We start from the raw sequence: 20594 nt of genomic DNA, 5'->3' as shown, positions 1-20594 counted from the left end.
TCAGTCTCACATTAGGGAGCCGAGGCCCTTCCTGTATAACTACATTTACCACCTGCCATTCCCCGTCAATAGTAGGCTATAGGTTATAGTCTATGGGGAATAGATATGTTGTCTGCCTTGGGTCTGGTATGGTGCCACACGCACAGTAGATAATAAATTAACTTTTTTTTAAAATGATGATGCAGTGAAAGAATACATGAATGAGTAATGCATTACTCTTATATCATCTCAAGTTCACTGTAGGAGCAGGTATGATTATCAGCTTAGTAGACAGGCAACACCAATTTTGCAGCCATATTTAAATCAGGAAAATTATATTTCTGAGTGTATGTTCCCCCTACAGATCACTGATCTGTGGGTGTTAATATTATGGATCAGGTATTGCACAAGGACATTTCACTCCTATTAGCTCACTTAATTCTCAGCACAACCCTACAAAGTAGATATTTTTAGCGTGCTTAACAACAGGAGAGAGGAAGCTCAGAAATTTTCGGTGACTCGAAGAAGACAATGCAGCTACAGAATGAAGCCAGGTTTCTGGGCTTCAAGTCCACTCATTTCTCAACAGCGTGTTGAGAAGTGTTAAGATTTTTTTCGGCCAACCAAGATGTAGAACTGAGGAGAGTATAATGATGGCCACAACTGCCCATGACCCACTCCTTACATGGACTGATACGTGGTAATTTATTGACAATTCACAAACTATTTACAAAATACTTACAAACTATTTCTTGAGAAGGTGTCAGAGCTTTACTGCTTCTTACAATATTATTCACATACCCTGTTCTGTAGCAGGTGATAAATAATTCAGACTGAATTTGGCAAAAGCAAATGTTTGTCCTTTCCCACTTTCAGTTGGCTTGGGAGGAAATTATTTTCCCTCTTCAATTGTTTACAGAACAAAAAGGCATTTACATTGTTTTCTAAGCCAGCTGTGTGGTCTGGCCTGTTTTCCCCCATTGCTTCGATGAATAAATTGTGCAAAATCTCCTTGTTCCAGTAACAGGAGATCCTGCTAAGAAAACATTCAGTTAGACTCCTACAATAAAGCACACCAATCTGACGTCTGGGTCAGATTTAAGAAATCAATTCTCTGCTGCTTCCAAAGAAGTCATTTTATTCTGGAAGACAAACTATCATGGTATAACCTGGAAAATGAACATCTTTATTTAGAGCCACTCTGGGTTTTCTGGTGGGTCAATAGTTGTATTTAATATATGTAAAGATAGGTCAAAGGCAGTTTCATATAATAATATTTTCTTAGGACTAACTGAGTACTCCTGATAACAACATGGTAAAAATATCATGAATTTGTGCAGAGCATTTTATCAGTACAAGGTGGTCCTGCATTTGAAGGCAGCCATAATGCAGGGAAAGGAAGACTAAAATTAGCTGAATTTGGAGTCAGGTGTTGTAGGATCAGTTTCCAGCCGAATGATTTGTTAGTCACTTGAGTGAACCGGGGGTCTTACCTTCTCTGAACATGTAAAATGTGAAGGCTTAAATGAGATTTGCACACGAGAGCCTTCTATATGATCTAAAACATCATGCAAATGTAACATCTTTTATTCCAATAATTTTTCTTATAGTTTTTTCTTCCCATTGACTTACGTAGGTAGGTAAGGATAGTAACGCCTACAGAAATTTACCTGAGGGGCGCCTGGGCAGCTAAGTCAGTTAGGCATGCGACTCTTGGTTTCAATTCAGGTCATACACAACTTGGTGAGTTGGAGCCCCACATCGGGTTCTGTACTGACAGCGTGGAGTCTGTTTGGGATTCTCTTTCTCTCCCTTCCTCTCTACCCCGTCCCCCCACTCGTGCTGTCTCTGTCACTCTCAAACAAATAAACTTCAAAAAAAATTTACTTGAGACACGAGCAGTGTGAACCTTCTGGTTATGTCCATTTTGGAAGGAGGGAGCTGCAAGCAGAAAGGAAAGGAGCTCAGGTTTCTCTGGTCAGTCTTTCAACGACTTTTTAATGCATATGACTCCATGGCGAGTCCTATTCTAGGTGCTGGGAAGAGGTTGAAGAAGACCACGCTTACCCAGTTTACCACAACTGTGGTGCCACAGAAATTTCAGCAACTATTATAAAAGAGAATATCCTAATACCTCCCCTCAAGGCCCTTGTGCCATATTGGCGTGGGGTGGGAAGGCTGATGCACAACTAAAGAATTGTTACTGGTCTGACACATGTCACAGACTTCCAAAACAGAGGACATTATATTTCTCTTTTCAGATTCTTGGCTGAAGTCTCCTTTGCTTCAGCTTGACATAAGACCAAATTCCCTCTTGGGTTCTTCTCCTTACACCAACTGGCCAGGAATTTTGGGATTGACTCTTTTTCCAAACAATAGGGAGTGGGTAAAGCAAAATGCTGGGTCCACTTGTGGCCCACAGTGTTGGGCTGTGGTTATATTGCTGCCCCCCGGTGTCATCCTCACTACCCTCTTTGTCCTGAGATGTAGCTCATCACACCTTATGGTTACAGCTCTAGCTCACACTCTTGCTCAGAATTCTTGGGAGAGTGACTGCTAAGAGGGCGTTTCTTGTCTTTCTCCCATGAACATCAAGCCTCGCACCATCCAACATGGAAGCTACTTAAAAGCAAGAGCACTTGAAAGTGAAATAAGTCAGGCAGAGAAAGACAGATCCCATCTGTTTTCACTCCTATGTGGATCCTGAGAAACTTAACAGAAGACCATGGGGGAGGGGAAGGGGGACAAAAAAGTTACAGAGGGGGAAGGAGGCAAACCATAAGAGACTCTTAAATACTGAGAACAATCTGAGGGTCGATGGGGGGTGGGAGGGAGGGAGGGTGGGTGACGGGCATTGAGGAGGACACCTGTTGGGATGAGCACTGGGTGTTGTATGGAAACCAATTTGACAATAAATTATGTTTAATATAAAAAAATAAAAGCAAGAGCCCTTGAAATGTGACTTGTCCCAATTGAGGTGCACCATAATTAGAAAATACACCCTTGATTTCAAGATTTAATACATAAAAAAAAGATATAAAGTATCTCATTATTTTTATATTAATTATTTAAGACAATAATATTTTGGATATATTAGGTTAAATAAATAAAAAATGGATTAAAATTATGTAGGTTTCTTTTTACTTTTTAAAATGTTTATTTGAGAGAGAGAGAGCAAGAAGGGGAGGGGCAGAGAGAGGGAGACACAGAATCTGAAGCAGCTCCAGGCTCTGAGTTGTTAGCACAGAGCCCGACACGGGACTGGAACTCATGAACCACGAGATCATGACCTGAGCCAAAGGCAGATGCTATCATGACCTGGCCTGAAGTCTTTTGCTTAACTGACTGAGACACCCAGGTGCCTGTCCTTTAATTTTTTTAAAGGTAGTAACTAGAACATTAAAACTATGTACATGATGTGCATGTTTTTCTAGTGGATTTTGTGAGTTAAGTTTTTGGGTGTTTTCAGATTACTTGGTGAACCCCTTCTTCCGCCATAACGTTTTCCTCTTTGGTGTTCTTCGTGCCTCACGACCTTCAGTTCCCACCATCCTGATTCACCAGGCACACTCTCAAATACTGGCCCCTGAAAGAGAAAGCACTCAGAATCTAGATCCTTTTCTTCTCAGGTTTCTTTATTCGTCTGCAGATTTACTGACTCTCCCCCATCCTTCAGTGCTAGCTGGGTACATTTAGGGGGATTTGGAGGGGCTACCTTGCCAAGCCCCTCCATTACAGTAAGTATCCACTTGTCTTTCATTTACAAAAATTTAGAATTACTTCAGGGATTTCTCTCAGAACAGAGACGAGGTTTTGCTTCCACCCAGACTGGGGTGGGCAGTTAGGTTTATCGGGGCCACAGCCAGGGGACCAATGGTTGGACCTGAGTACACTTTCCAGCTTGTGCTTCTTGATAGCATAGGAATTGGAAGGACCCTGGGCTTGACTGATGAGCTCATCTGCTGGATACTCAGCAATGGTCTTGATGTTCCAGAGGGCGGCCCCACGGGCACCTGTGCACAGCAGTCAGATGGCCTGATTCCCACGGCTTCCCTGTTCTGGTTCGCCCAGTTCGGGTTGAGTCCTCCCAGAACCTGTGAATAATCACATGCACCAGGACCTGTGCGGTCAGGGGTGGGGGGGGGGGTGATGTGTGGTTTCTCACCGGTGAGCAGATAGATGATCTCCAAGGTACACTTGGCAATGGGCATGGTCATGAGCTGCTTGCCATTGTTATGGCCGTGCAACGTCATCGGGTTGGTGAGGCTCTCCACAGCAGGGCGCCAGGCTTTTCAGAAGCATTTGGCCGCATAGTGCCCTGTGCTGCGGGACAGGTACTTTGGCACATTCTGCTTCACCGCAATGTAATCCTTCAAGGAAACGGCACTCATCTGCACGTCACTGGAGCTCCACTTCCCCAGGGGTTTGATGTCAGGGGTCTCTGTGATGCAGGTTGCACCATCTCCCACTTGGTCACCTTGAAGGCGTGGCTGGGGATCACAATGGTTCCAGGCACACCATACACACGGCCCTACGGGCAAAAGCCACTTAACCTGCTCCATTCTTACCATCTGTAAAATGGGCACGGTATTTAACGCCTATTTGGCTAACAGAGTCCAAAAGAAAGCGGTTGGGAAATCATATAACCTTGAGAAGAAACCGCCCCTCCCCCCCCCCCAAAATCAGGAGTTGGAAACACTCGTGTTTAAATGGTGTTTCCTACACATCAGCTCATCTCCAAAAGAAAAAACAAAGAATCAGTTGATGGGATTAAATCACCTAGAGACGTGTCACCTCTTAGAAGCATTGGAAATGTGTGAGAGCTTCAGGCATAACCTGTGTGTGCCAGAATCAAAGCATGGATAACAGGCTCACTACCCCGTGGGCTAAAGCAAACGCTCCAGGGATCCCACAGCCAGACCACCGTTTTCTAATAACGCATTCTCCGCTGTAACACAGTCCTTAAAGTGTTAGAAAGGTCTTAGCATGGATTATAGCAAACATCTCAGTACATCTTTCTCAGAAAGGATGTTGAAGCACCATTGGGGTGAATTTTAAATATGGTCTTATTAACATATCCTTTCCTATAGCTCAGAAAACGTAGGAGGCACTAAAAGTCCTCCTAGAAAGTGCATTGTTCATGAAAAGATGCTCAACGTCACTCCTCATCAGGGAAATACAAATCAAAACCACACTGAGATACCACTTCACGCCGGTCAGAGTGGCTAAAATGAACAAATCAGGAGACTATAGGTGCTGGCGAAGATGTGGAGAAATGGGAACCCTCTTGCACTGTAGGTGGGAACACAAAATGGTGCAGCCACTCTGGAAGACAGTGTGGAGGTGCCTCAAAAAATTAAAAATAGATCTACCCTATGACCCAGCAATAGCACTGCCAGGAATTTACCCAAGGGATGCAGGAGTGCTGATGCATAAGGGCACTTGTACCCCAATGTTTATAGCAGTGCTTTCAACAATAGCCAAATTATGGAAAGAGCCTCAATGTCCATCAGCTGATGAATGGATAAAGAAATTGTGGTTTATATACACAATGGAATACTACTTGGCAATGAGAAAGAGTGAAATCTGGCCATTTGTAGCAACGTGGATGGAACTGGAGAGTGTGATGCTAAGTGAAATAAGGCAAAGAAAGACAGATATCATATGTTTTCACTCATATGTGGATCCTGAGAAACTTAACAGAAGACCAGGGAGGAGGGGAAGGGAAATAAAAGTTAAAGTTACAGAGAGGGAAGGAGGCAAACCATAAGAGACTCTTAAATACAGAGAACAAACTGAGGGTTGATGGGGGTGGGGAAGACGGGAAAGTGGATGATGGGCATTGAGGAGGGCACTTGTTGGGATGAGCACTGGGTGTTGTATGGAAATCAATTTGACAACACATTATATTTAATATATAAAAAAAGAAAGTGCATTGTTGAAACCTGACTTATTTTTCACTATGTGTGCAAAATTCATGCAAAGTGGTAATGCATGCATTCAAAGTCACTACCCGAGGGGGCTTGTGAGTTGGTCAGGTGAGTTTCTGAAGCAATTACTCTGAAAATGTTAGACTGCTTGGTTTTTTAATGTTTATTTACTTATTTTGAGAGTGAGAGGAACAGAGAGAGAACCCCAAGCAAGCCAGATGGGGGCTCGATCTCAGGAACAGTGAGACGATGACCTGAGCTGAAACCAAGAGTTAGTCACTTAACAGACTGAGTCACCCACGCACCCCAGGCTGCTTTTCAATCTAAACAGAGGCATAGCTACTGTGCGTCTCCTCACGAGCTACAAGGTGTTGACATGTTCAAAGGAAGTCCCAATTATTTAAGTGAGAATGGGAATGTGGAAGGGGTCTTGACTTTATTACACTGTTTGGCTGTGGTATTCAAGACATATGGAATTTGAGAATACTTTCAATGGGTATTGAAGATTGGGGATGGGTAATGGTGGTAGACAGTGGGTCCACAACCCTGGGCTGAGATGACCAAAGAGCTAAAAGTGCATAAAAGGCCCTTCTGTTCAGAACAATCTACTCCCACGGTGGCTTCTTCTATATAGAGTTAGTAAGTCAAATCTGTGACTAGCAACACTAAAGTTGGAATGAAAATACCTGCCCACAGACAGATATCTAAAAGAACACTCATAACAGCTTTATTCATTCAGTGGAATATGACTCAGCCATAAAAAGGAAAGGACTATTGGTAAATAGAATACCATGGATTAATCTTATAAGCCTTACATTTGGGCAATAGAGGCCAGAAAATAAGATAAGTATAATGTTATTCCATTTATATGAAGTTCCAGAATAGGAGACACTAAATTATGGTGACTGGTACCAGCATAGTTGTGTCCAGGGAGAAGAAATGCCTGGAATGTGGTATAAGGGGGGCACTTTGTGGAAAGATGAAAATGTTCTGTATCATTTGGGGGGTGGTGTTTGAACAAAGGTATACGTTGGTCAAAACTCATCAAAATGTACATAAAATCTGCATTTTATTGTATGCAATTTGTACTCCTATTTATAAAAAAGGTAGAAGAAAAAAAGTCGTTTCCCAAGTTTAAATACAATTTCCTTATAGCACAGCTATCATGAGTCTGGGTTCAATCTGATTTCAACATTCATCCATATAGGAGTCTTCTCTTCTCCAAGGATTTAATACAATTTCTTTCACTCTTTTCCCAGGAAGTGGGTGAAAAGGAAAAGTAGCCTGTCCGTGAACGTGCTTTACTAATGGGAGAAAGGGTTTGCCCAACCATTGCACTTAAAAGACCAGAGAACAATCCCCTCCTTCAGGTATCTAGTTTCAGACTGTTTTAATGATAATTGCCCTGTAATGGTTCCCTTAGCAACTAGCATCTAACATCTGAAATAGAATTTGGAGTTTGAGGAAGAAACATGTTGTATTTTTCAGGCCACTTTTTCAAAGGGGCCAGCATCTAGAAGAAGCATCTTTCATTTCAAACAGAATGAAGGTAAAGACGACATAATTACAAGAGAGATATAAGCTGGTTTCACCACATAACTTCTCCATTGCCTTGACAGTCAGTCAGAAATCTAATCTAGCCTCTAGCCTCTGTCTGTTGATTCATTATATTCAAATAAGGTACAGCATGAGTACAAAAATCTGGATGTGGACCAACAAAAGTGAATTCTCTGCCATATGCTTTATAACTCTTCCAGTCCTGAGAAACTAAGCAATCTTGTTTCAGTTAGTGTAAAAATGTAAAGTAGTTTCAGATAAACACTAAAAGAACATGAGTATTCTAACAGTAATGATTAACAATAATATTTATATTCTGGCTTCCAGACTTTGATGAATTTCTTTCTTTGACTTGTAGTCATAAGAGAGGATGACAATGACGATGATGATGGTGATGGTGATGATGATGGTGATGATGGTGGTGATGGTGATGGTGATGGTGATGATGGTGATGATGGTGATGGTGATGATGGTGATGGTGGTGATGGTGATGATGATGGTGATGATGATGGTGATGGTGATGGTGATGGTGATGGTGATGGTGATGATGGTGATGGTGATGATGGTGATGATGGTGGTGATGGTGATGATGATGATGGTGATGGTGATGATGGTGATGGCGGTAGTAGTGACAGTGATGCAGCTTCTTATGAGCATGCTGGTTACCAAGTGGAATGCAGGTAGCAAATGTATTGCCTCCTAGAACTTATTCATTCTAGAGCTTTCATCTTGTGGTTGGAATCCCTCCACTCTTTGGCTCATACTGTCCACACTATTATGCCCACCCGACATGAAGCCTATGTTCTCTGCCTAATTGACATACCCATTCAATTTTATTTTCTACAGCTCCTGGACATGCACCTTTCCCACCAGTAAGCCTTTTCTCCACATCATCATATGATCAATATACACTTATTCTTCTAATAGGAGGGCTCTATCTCACAGGAAAAATAAGCCCTAATTAAATGGAACCATTTATTATCTTTGTATATATTTTTTTGTTTCCAATGTTAGCTGAGTACACAGTAGGCACAAGGCACCATCCTTGACAAATGTAAAAGCACATGCCACTAATAATGCCAGTGCATTAAATACATATGCTATAGACAGAGATAATAAAGTTATGGAAAACTATGGTCATGAACAACTGAATTGGCTAAAATGGCTGTGTTATTGGGCATTGGTTTTCAAAAGTTCAAAAGATGGCAGTGAGAGTTTTTATTTTAAGAGCAATCATTGAAAGAATCAACTGACCTTGCTCTTCTCCGTCTCAAGTTAGAAAATAAACAGTGAAAGTATATCTTAGTGGTTTGCAAGTGATTCAGAGCGGGACGCTCAGCTATTAGAAAGCCATCGATTTGGCTGGAGGAAATGAGTTGCCTGCAGGATTGTGAGGTCAGGGAAAGGTGCCAAGGTGCACCACATTTCTTGGCAAGAACTCAAGCTCATTGCTAAACGCCTGCTATTACTCTGAATCCACGTTTTCGGGCCTTTGCAAAACTCTTCCTTTGATAGTCAATATCTTTCATTCAATTTCTCCATCTTTACAGATTCTTGACATTGGTATAGGATCTTCCTCTTTGATTACAGTCCCCAAACCCACATTTTTAACAAATTAATTTGCTGCTTTGAGACTGACTATTCTTTTTAGAATGACAATCAACTTTGCTCAGAGGCTCTATTTTCAGAAATATCTCTCACTCTAGAAAATAAACAAGTTTGCCAAGAGTATTACTCAGGAAAAAAAAAAGGTACTGGTGGTTTAAGAATAGCAAAGCCATTAGCCACTCTCACCAGACTGCTTCAAGTAAGGTGTATTGGGAAGGGTCCTGGCTGAACGGGAAGCCAGCAGATGCAGTTCTATTCTGGGCTTCTCTTCTGTGTGACCTTGAGCAAATCACTCAATTTTTCTGCAGTTCAATTTACTCAGGTTGAAAAAAAAAACTGGAATGATAATACCAGGATGTTGTGGAGAGTCATCAGATTAGCAAGATGCTTTGGGCCCTTGAGGCACAAACTAATGTAGAAAAATAGAAGATATTCAAGACTTGGCTCACGGCAATGCATCTTGTATTCTATGTACTGTATTCTCCCCGACCCCCTTCCTCACTGTTTGCAAGCTCCATGAATTATTCCTTTCAAACATTCTATTCTATTTGAATTGTTGCTCGGTAACAAACGATGGGATACACGTGCATCTTAGTGAAATCAGTTCACTTCAATTCAACACAATAAAGATCGAAGGAGTTACTTATAGAAAGTACGTTATTAATTTGATGATAATCCATAATCCCCCTAATATTCAGAAACACCCGGCTTCTCTTTTTTCCTACCCATAAAGAATCTAATGTTGTTTTACTGACACCGCCTATTTGCTAAGTGGTTAGTAGCTGCGGGGCGTTTTTCTCAACACTGTGGTTGCATCATCGCATAGTTGTCACAACTCCATGAGGGGTGTCTCATTTATGTCCTCATTTTACAGACTAGAAAACGGAGGGAAGATTAGCAAAGACTCAACACTCAAGTTATCATGAGCATAACTGTCCTCTGACCTTGGGTCTCTGAGCTTCTAGCCACTAACGTACACTTTCCCCGAACTCGTGATTGTCAAGTGTAAGTTTTTGAATATGTGACGTGCTTGTGAACGATGCAGGTTGCTGAGCCTCACACACAGATCATCCTGATGCTATGGCTTGTTTATTGCATGTTAGAGACACATCCAAGGATTGAAAGTGAGGAGCTCTGCTGTGTATTCAGTGGCAACTGAGGGTCAGAACAAAGACCTTGTGGAAAGCCAGGAGGGGGCCATCCTGTTGCCAGGTTCAGATAAGCAGATGGGTGCAGCAACCCTTATGACACTCAGTTATTGGGTGGTTAAGCAAGTGTGACCAGACCCACAACCCAACTCTTACCCCCCCATTAGCTGGTGAACAGCATTAGGATGGTCACACTATAAGTCAGGGGTTCTCTACCTCAGCACTATTGAAATTTGGGGTCTGATGATTCCTTTCTGTGGGAATCGTACTATGCACTATAGAACATTTAGCTGGATGCATGTTGTCTAACCACCCGTAGCGCGTAGCATGCCCTCACTGTTGTGAAAATGAAAAAAACAAAAACAAAAACAAAAAAACCCTCCAGACTTTACCAAATGTGTAAGGGACCAATCACCCTTGCTTGAGAAGAACTGTCCTTCCTGTGTTTATATCAGATAACTTAGGACATTGGGGAGGTCCAGCTATGGAAGTCCATTTTCTGCCTAACACTTCTCACCTGAAAAGCATCTGTAAAGAATCCAGTGTTCAATAAGACCCCCTCTTGGCTCCTAAGGCCTGTCTATTCTACTAGAGGAAATGCCATATTTACATATGTAACAACACAATAAAATAGCGATGGCTGTAAAAAGTGTCCCAAGCCCTGTGTGGACCCAATGGCTTGTACCCACCTCAGACTCCTCAAAAGCCCTGCCTCTAGGAGGAGAACAATCCCACCAAGAAGAGACAGAAGACTAGTCAGAGATGAAGCCTGAGTCCCATGATCTGGAGTAGATGTGGCAGCCGAGGGAGGCGTTTTAGGGACATGGCCCTGCTGACAGGGGCACATGCTCAGAGGGAGAGAGAAGGGGTGTGTAGCATTCAGGAGCCTGCATTGCGGACCGGCACTGGAGCTCTTGAGCCGAGGGCACAGCAGGCGGGTGGCGGGCAGTGAAAAGTGATGGAACATGAGACAGTGGAGGCAGGGGAGCAAACCACTGCAGGAAGGATTTGTTTGGAAGGGAATGAAAGTTACCGCCTGAGGGTGAAGCAGAAGAAAAGGAAAATCTAAGCTGACATATTTACAGGATGGTTCCAGAACTAGACAGGCTGGCTTATATAACACAATACAGGTGTAAAAACCGCATGGCCTGAGCAATGGAAGGACTTTCAAGTCACGCACAACACAAGGGGAGGGCAGGAAGTCACTGGCCGGAGCTCCGGTGTGGGTTATTTAAAAAAGAATATTTTTAATGTTTATTTATTTTTGAGAGAGACAGAGATAGAATGCAAATGGGTTAGGGGCAGGGAGAGAGGGAGACACAGAATCCAAAGCAGGCTCCAGGCTCTGAGCTGTCCGCACAGAGCCCGACGCTGAGATCGAACCCACGAGCTGTGAGATCATGACCTGAGCCGAACTCGGACGCTCAACCGACTGAGCCACTCGGGTGCCCCTGGTGTGGGTTATTTTAAAGCACTGAAAGAAAAAGTCACAGAGACAGATTTTCATTTCTTGCTGGCACTTCCTTGAGAAATCGCAGAAATGAGAGGCCTTCCTCTTAAGGCATTTCAGATCCAGACGGGCTCTTTGAAACATTGACCTTTCACAGGCCTGTAGTTAGTGCTGTGCTAGAAAAAAGTTTATTAACTGCCTCTCTGGGACAAAATGAAACAGAAAAACATTATCCTCAGATTTGTAGCGTTTGCTGATTTCAGGGATGTAAATACTCCCCCGCGGCGAATTTTAAGCTGCGATCCAGGATCCACGGCAGAGGGGAATCGGAAGAGGTGCGTTCAACTGACTCTCGCTACCAAGTGTGACTGGTTTCCAGCCTGAGTTCGCTGACTTCAGCACACAGTGCAGCCTGTCTCCTCCAAGTCATGCTTTCTAGAAGGCCATCTTCTCAGCACTTAGTCCCTGACTGACCATTTGGGCGGAACAAAAACTTTCAAGTTAAGGACTTCTCAAGGGCTAGCTTGGCTTAAGGTAATAGTTTCCATTTTGTTGTGACTTTGTATCCATCGGCCCTCGTGGAATGCACAGGAATGCGACATTCAGGCAGCAGAAGGCCAACTTGAAATTCCCAGGACAAATGTGATCCCCCAAAGATGTCTAGAGCAAAATAAACAAATGCGGGAAAAGTGGACGAAATAAAGGGCTCCTGCAGGTAGGATTTAAATCGGTAGCTTTCGCTGTTTGCTTATTTGGAGGACTTTGATTTCACGAATTTGGACTGACAGAGTAGTAGCTATGGTATCTCTCTTGTGCTCAAGGGGGAGCAGGGGGATAGACAGAGACAGCCCTCAGGAAGCTGCAATCATGACAAGGACTTAAGAAAAAAATAGTTTCTATCTCCAGAGAAAGGAACAGGGGAGGGAGAAAGGACAGGGCATGCGGCTGAATTCACTGTGTCTTCTGGCTCTCGCCTTTAGTTCCGCTGAAGTTACAACATGAGACTGAGACCCTGTGAAAACTTCCAATGAGCTTGGATAAAACCTTCCTATGTCCTTGTCTTTTTTGGTTCTTGTTCATTACAAGATGCCAGGAATAAACCTTCACACATCAGTGTCCTCAATTTAGAATCCAAGTGGCCACACATGTATGGTCCAATTCCCCACTGAAAACTCTTTTGGAGAGTATTTTTTATGGTAACACATTTTCATGTAGCAAGCAATGTAAAAAAAAAAAATTGATAGCAAATGACAGAGGGGAAAACATTTGTACCCTGAGAGGTACATGGGATGAAACTTTGTGTTTTTCTCTCCAGCCTTTTTTCCCCCCTACTATATTTCTACTAAGTCATCTTACTCTCAAGGTGTTTAGAACAATGAGCTGTGTTTCTAGTTCATATCCTTCTTTTGAAAAGAAATATTAGTAGGCAAATGCCAACAAGAGAAATAACCTCATTAGCATGCCCCTTTCTTCCCTTTTCTGTCCCTGGCTCTGTAAATTAAAGACAGGAACACAGGCTGGTGCAAAAAAATTTAGAATATTTAATTTCTTGATTTGAACTCAAAGAAGGCGTGTGGGTTAGAGAGCTCTCTCAGAAATAAGAGCGGAGTTTTTTGTGTGCTTGGTAACTGGCCTACCTCATTAGGTCCATGCGGGTTTAAGGATGCTTTCCTGAGGGTGCACTGGAAGGTCCTCTCAGAGGACAAGGAATTATTTTCCTTGAAGATTTCTTGGGCATTTGTAACCCTTTCTCTGTAATTGTCCCATTTGGCTTTGACGTTCTTTTAAGAGCAAAGGGCGTTCCTAAACGTGTGCCTGCTTCGCTCACCACACTTCCTCTTGCCCAGCCCTCAGTGGACTCTCTTACTGGGGAGTCTATTAATAGTTCTCCCTGGGCTGTGCGCTCAAAAGTGTTGGGGCCCATGAGATTTTCATCTGCTTGCCCCTCAGAGCACCTATCCCAGTGGCTCAGAACGGTGACAACCTCTGGCACGTTCAGGATTCGATAGTCTACCCGGTGCTTTCAACACCATTGCTCAGTCCATCATTGCAGCCCTGGGAAAGAAGCAGGAGGGGGTTTTATTGGAGAGGGGGAAAGAGTGGGAACCCAAGATTTTGGAGCAATATCGTGAAGCCAGTTTGGAAGTAAACGTCGATCAGCATTCGTCGTAAACCTTTACTTCCATCTCCTATTTTGTTTCTCAGAAAGAATCCATTATCCATTGAGACAATACCCTTTTCTGATAGGAGATTTTAAAATTGCCTTTCGTAGCTGCTGCTTGGTAGCACAAATCTGGTTATTTGCTGTGTTTCATCTATGTGATCCTGTGGTCCCCTTACCTATTGATGCTAGATGATGGGTCATATTTGGACCCAACCCAGCATCCCCGGTGCTATGATGACCAGTCTAATCCAGAAGGAGAGAGGCTTCCGAGGATGGTCCCATCCAAGAGCTCAAACAAAAAAGTGACATCGTCAGATAAGGCCTTTGGGAACAACAGCCTCTGCAATGAAGGTTCAAGACACATTTCTAGATTATTCCTCAATCTCCCATGCTAGCAGCAAGCAAAGGTGCTGTTAGGATAAGGATACTAGGACTGCACGGGGCTTAAATAGAATTGGATTGGGAAGGATATTTTCATGGGCAATGGGATTTATAAATTTTCATGAAATAAAACAAATAACTTTCTCCTTTGAATTGAGCTAGAGATATTGCAACTTCTACTCCCATGATCCATCCATGCATCAGGAAGTCAATATTCTTTTCTAATATTTGACAAGACACTCACTGTCTTCTCCCCGACAAATCCAGGGAGACTTTGCTGAAAGTTGTGTGTGTTAGGAGGTGGGGAGAGGTGTTGAGGGATTCCGGTAATAGGAATCGTGTTACTATTCTACCGCAAATGAGCCTCAGAGCGATTTTCATGATGTTCACGATTGGTCAAGAGTAAAGATGGAATTCGGATCCAATTCCTCTGATATCAGGCCTTCTAACTCTGAATCCAATTTTCTGTGCTCTCCAGCCCTGTTGCTGCCTGCATAGAGAGTGTTCAATAAAGGTTTGCCGAACAGGATTGAATGCAACGGCAGGCCAGAGGGAGTTTTAGATCTGCCTTCCCAATAAAGACAGTTACCTCTCCGCCAGATTCTCAGCTTTTTGTTCTGCTTCTGAGTTCATTTGATAAGAGACTTGATTTGGGCTTGTTTTAGCAGATAAATTCAGTTAATATTTATTTTAGGAAAGTGGGATTAGTGAAGATAGGTGGGGAATGAATTATACATTCTCTGAGCAACTGAAGGTCGTTAGGAAAACACGCAGCTGCTGGAGATTTCCAAGTGAGACTAGCATAGAGAGGGCTCGAGGCAATTTCCAAATGTTCTGGTTTCTATTTATTGGAATCACTTTGGAAGTGGCAAACAGGACGATGGGGCTGTTAATCCAAATAAACGGGAACTTTTTAAAAGAGAAAGTGACACATCTTTAAATTTGGAGAAGACGGCTTCGAAGGCTGGCAGACAGTGTGGGCAGTGAGTTGGGGGAGCCACAGGAGTTGAGTACTTTGTTGCGTCACGGAGCATACATAAGAAGCCATGAAGAGGGGGATGAGGTGGGGAAAACCAACTCAACTGGGGAAATGGGCCCTGGCAAGGGCAGCCATTCTAGTGCAGAGGCCAGAAACCGTACCCGACTCAGGTAGCATTTCGGATAGTATTAGCACTGGGGATTTCTCTCCATTGGGACACACAGTCTGCTGTAGAATAAAACTGGAGGTTGAGGTTGGGCAGTAATAATACCTACTATATCATCCTTCATCCTCCTTACCCATAAGCCAGGTACTGTGCTAAGTACTTTGTCTGAATTAGCACATTAAATGCCCACAGCATCCCTACATGCTGGGGAAAATCATACAGAATTTACAGAAGGGGAAACACGCTAAAAATGTGGTTTCTTTGCCCCAATTCATAAGCCCGAAGTGGCCAAATCGGATCAGAATGCAAAATCAGACCCACATGATGGCACATCGTTACTGTGTATCATGGATCCGAGTACCTAATAGTGTGTGGTGTGCTTCTTCAGAAAGGAGCACCAGAGAACGTGTGTGGATGATTTTGTAGTGCTCTACGGGGAGATGAATTTGAGGCACCAAAATTTCCAGGGTCCTTTTCTATCATAGAGAAAACACAATCTGTGGAAAGGAAGTATTCAGTCCTCCTCATCTGAAGCAGTGGAGGTGAAGAATTGTCTTCTTTCTCTATTTAGGACTGATTGACTCAGGAACAGGGCAATGTGGATAGGTGGGTGGGGTCCACCAGGCTTTCTGGTGAGAGAGGTCTGGTAAAAACAACGGCAGGAGAAGGTAGGTTATCTGGGCGTCTCTCATTACTCATTCCACAGATAGTTGTTGGGTCCCTGCTACATGCCAGGCAGTGTCCTAGGCACCAGGGCACAGTGTGTCCAGCAGAGAACAAAAGGACAATTTAGAAGGAGCAGAAGTTTGGGGATAAGAAAATCCCAGCATTGTCACCGACTAGCTAAGTGACCTTGGACGTGTTACTTAACCCCTCTCAGCCTCTGCCCCTACCTAATATGGTCTTAATGAAGCCCAGCTCAGAGGGTTAATGTGAGGAGTAGTAAGATAATGCATGTAAGATGCCTGGCTCATGGTAGATGCATATTAAATAGTAATGCTATTTCTATGCATTATTAAGGATTTCATTCTCCTTAGAAATCATGCGTTTTCTTCATGATGTGATAAGGTACCATCTTCCTCCGTGTCTCCTAAAATTCATAGAATCTAGCTATTTCATCTTGTTTCCTGGAAGATGCTAAATATCAAGAAACCTGGATTTCTTGAGTTTTCAATTCTGTATTTCTGGGCTCTACTTACCCTTCTCCTCCTCCTTTCTTTTCAAGAAAGGTATGGTTGATGTGATGGTTAATTCCATGTGCCAACTTGAGTGGGCCACATGGTGCCCAAACACGTAATCGAATGCTATTCTGGGTGTGTCTGTGAGGGTGTTTTTGGATGAGATTAACATTTGAATCAGTAACTGAGGGAAGCAGATTGCCCTCCCAGTGTGGGTGGGCCCCAGCTAATCAGTTGAAAGCCTAAATAGAAGGAAAAGATTGACCTCAAAGTTCCAGGTGAGTGCACTTGACTCTCTTTGGAGATGGGACATCAGTTTTTTTTCCTGCTTTTGGACTTGAACTAAAATATCCATTTTTGGTTCTCAAGCCTGTTGGCCTTTGGACTAGAACTTACACCATTGGCTTTCCTGTTTCTCAGGCCTCCAGGCTTGAACTAGAACTCAGTCTCATGAATTGTCAGTCTCCAGCTTGCTGACTGCAGATCTCGGGACTTCTCAGCCACCATCTTACGTGAACCAATTCTTTACAATATGTATCTATATATAACACACACGAAAAATATATATCTCATCATAATTATATATAAATAATTACATTCTAGTTACATATATAATGATATGTATATATACTTGTATATAATATATACTATAATTATGGAATGAAGCCATATAACTGTAATGTATGAGAAAAATTATATATCTGTCTTAAAATAATTATATTAAGGTATATAATTGTGTGTTAATCATTACTTAAATTGTACATTCATGATTAATCATATATTAATATAAATTAATCACTATATTACTATAGTTATATGATAACTTTTGACTCCTGAAAAACGTAACTACTATTGGCCAACTGTTGACCAGAAGCTGTACTGATAACCAAAACAGTTAACACGTATTTTGTGTGTTGTATGTATTATGTGCAGTATCCTTACGGTAAAGTAAACTAGAGAAAAGAAAATGTTATCATGAAAATCATAGGAAAGAGAAAATACATGATTAGTATTGTACTGTATTTATCAAAACAACAAAAACCCATGCAGTTCAAAAATCAAGTATAGTTACAGAACATATATTATATATTATAGTTACACAGCATATAGTAAAACCAGTTCTCGATCTCTGGAGAATCCCCAAAACAGAGTTGAGGATGCTCAAGTACAGTCATGGCATCTCTCCAAGGTTATGTTAGTGCCCAAGGGCATAGACAAGTAATTTCCAGCTCTCCTGGCTCCTGGTTCCAAGCCCCTCCTGCAGAATTCTTCACTCCACCTGCCTCCCAGTAATAAACACTAACTTCATAGGTAAGAAGAAGGAAATGCAGTTCGGGGGGCTTTTTTTTTTTACAAGATGGGGTGGGCTCTAACTTCGGCAGCCATGACCCTTCCTAGACAGAGGAGGGAAAAGTGTCCCCACAATAACGGAGGGAAGGGGCGTGGCCTGCCAGGTGCTCAGCAAGGCGTACCGCGCATGCTCGCACATCTTTCTTTCTTCCAATTCTCTCAGAAATCTACCCTGGCCCTCATTTTTAGATGAGAACACCGAGACCCAATACGACCAATGCCATAGAGCTGGTGAATAATGGGCTCCCTTCTGCCCGAATCTAGAGCTCACATTCTCACCGGGACAATAAACAACACGCCCTCAAATTGAGCCCAGGTGTGGATGAAATGCACTCGGAGGAGAGGGTCCGAGAGAGCCTGAGGATGTACTAGAAGGCTGGGTTCTGCTTCCCGCCCTGATTCTAGCCTTGCGTTTCCTGTCCTGTCGCTATTTATGCCCCATATGCCTGTGTGGTACACATGAGTCTGGGAAGATGCCAGGGCCTGGCAGGCAATGCTTGTTTTACAGCCAAGCACACCTGCTCTCGCAGTCTGCCAAACCCTTTAGCTGCTGGCTGCTGGGCTGCGCGATTATCTCCCTTCAGACCCCATGCCTTCATGCTCCATTCTCTTTCCATGGAAAGAAGAACATCTCTCTCTCTCTCTCTCCTCTTCCACCTTTCATCTTTCGCTTTCTCTCTCCCTCCCACCTCCTCTCTTTCTCTCTCCCTCCCACCTCCTCTCTTTCTCTCTCCCTCACCTTTCCTTTCCCTCTCTCTTTTTGGGTGGACCTTGTCCTCATTTTATAAAAAGTGATAATAATAATAAAAAAGAAACAAAACCTCTTTTGTGTGCTTTTTGCTGAAACTTGTAGACAGGGCTCGTTCTATGCAAAAGTCTTGTGCCTCTGGCTTCCATTTTTCAGCCCTAATTTGGTACTCGTTGTCCTTTGCTGCTTTTTCTTCCTGCGGAATTTTTACCAAGTCCTGAACACTGGTGTTTGTTCTGACGGATGCTCTGCTGTTTGTCATGCAAATAGGATTTCGCTTCAAACATGATTTTAATTTGATGGATGTTCTGGTTGTTTGTCATGCAAGCAAGATCTTGCTGGCAGAATATTTTTCTAGCCAACTCTGGTAACTCCCACGTTCCCACAGTTACTATAGTCATTTAGTCTTGTTATGTAAAGCCCAGGATTTGGAGGAAGTAAAACCACTTTGATTACATTCATTAAATTTGTAAGCTATAACATTTTCACATACCCATGCGAATGCATCTCTATGACAAATTCTTAAATGTTAAAAATAGCAGTGATTTTTGGTTTTTTATGTATATACATACATGTGTACACATAGGAAGGCAGGTACATGTATATACATGAGGGTACCTATGTATGTATGTGTATTTCAATGACATACTTCTGCAATTTATTCATGTTTATGAAAATAATGATGTGCTTTGCTTATTCTAAAAAGGGGAGATCTAGATCCTGGTGCCCAGCTTCATTTGCTGAGAGGAGCATTGATAGTCAGGGTCTGGGGTTATTAGGATGCTGTGTACCCAGGTGGAAAGGTGCACGGAGTCCATAAATAGAAGTAATGTAGGGGCCACAGGTGAAGTAGGGACAGGGACATTCCAGGGAGGTCAGAAGTCATCTCCAGGGCAGCAGGCGGGGAAGGCCTCATTATCTCAGGACACTTTCACACTGAGATAAGACCACTTAAAGTGAATCCACAAAAATGGGACACATATTTTGGAGAAAATTTAAAAATCAGTTTGACTGGGATAATGTATGACAAATGAAACTTAACAGTTATAAAAAATAAGTTCATTTTACCTTCTTCTAAAAAAATTTTTTTACATTTATTTATTTTCGATAGAGACAGAGCACAAGTGGGGGAGGGGCAGAGAGAGAGGGAGACACAGAATCAGAAGCAGGCTCCAGGCTCCGAGCTGTCTGCACAGAGGCTGTCGCAGGGCTCGAACTCACAAACCGCGAGATCATGACCTGAGGTGAAGTCAGACGCCCAACCGACTGAGCCACCCAGGTGCCCCAGTTCATTTTATCTTCTATTTAACAATATTAGCTAAAATGTAATTGTGATCTAATTCTTAGAATGAACAAAAAAAAATGGATCAAGTGGATTTCATCGTTTTGGTGGTGGGTGCATGGTTTTTATTATAAACGTATGGCATCAGGACAATCTATCCTTCACTTTCCAATAGTCCTTCATAGCCTGACCTTAAAGAAAGTACTGTTTTGCAAAATATATATTATTTTGTTCATTGTCCAAGTGTTCTTCTGGCTTTTTTTGCTAATCAAATTATTCACTCTTGAAATGCAATAGGGTATTTTGAGTTTGTCTTTTCTCTAATTGTTAACCGATTTAACTGCCACCTTCTGGACCATCGGCGGTTTTACAGGAGAATTTGGACCTTCTCCGAGATGGGTCTTATAACTTCCATCAGTTTAATGAAATTGTTTGGAAATGTTGCCGTTCCTGCACAATTACTTTGCGTCGTATCCTTCAAGCTGGGAATGCGACAACAAAGCGATGGATGCATTTATACCAGTCCAGCACTCCCTGAAAGTCTCACCAACAGGGCACTGATACAATAGATCAAGATGAATGCTCGTGTTAGAGCAGTGACTTGTGTATAGCGACTCACTGTATACACGGCTATTTCATTAATGAACATTTTTTTTCTATTCTATTCGTAGCAA

The 20594-nt window shown here is 42.6% G+C and overlaps 1 pseudogene; it reads right to left on the bottom strand.

Moving 5' to 3' along the window:
* LOC113599424 (40S ribosomal protein S5-like) overlaps positions 1-18489 on the bottom strand; it is a 54896-nt pseudogene extending 36407 nt beyond the window's left edge.
* Positions 18490-20594: the final 2105 nt, after the last annotated feature.

Source organism: Acinonyx jubatus, chromosome B1 (assembly GCF_027475565.1).
Source record: "Acinonyx jubatus isolate Ajub_Pintada_27869175 chromosome B1, VMU_Ajub_asm_v1.0, whole genome shotgun sequence".
Classification (NCBI taxonomy): Eukaryota; Metazoa; Chordata; class Mammalia; order Carnivora; family Felidae; genus Acinonyx; species Acinonyx jubatus.
The sequence above is the reverse complement of the archived record's forward strand: the minus strand, read 5'-3'. Positions and strand labels throughout refer to the sequence as shown.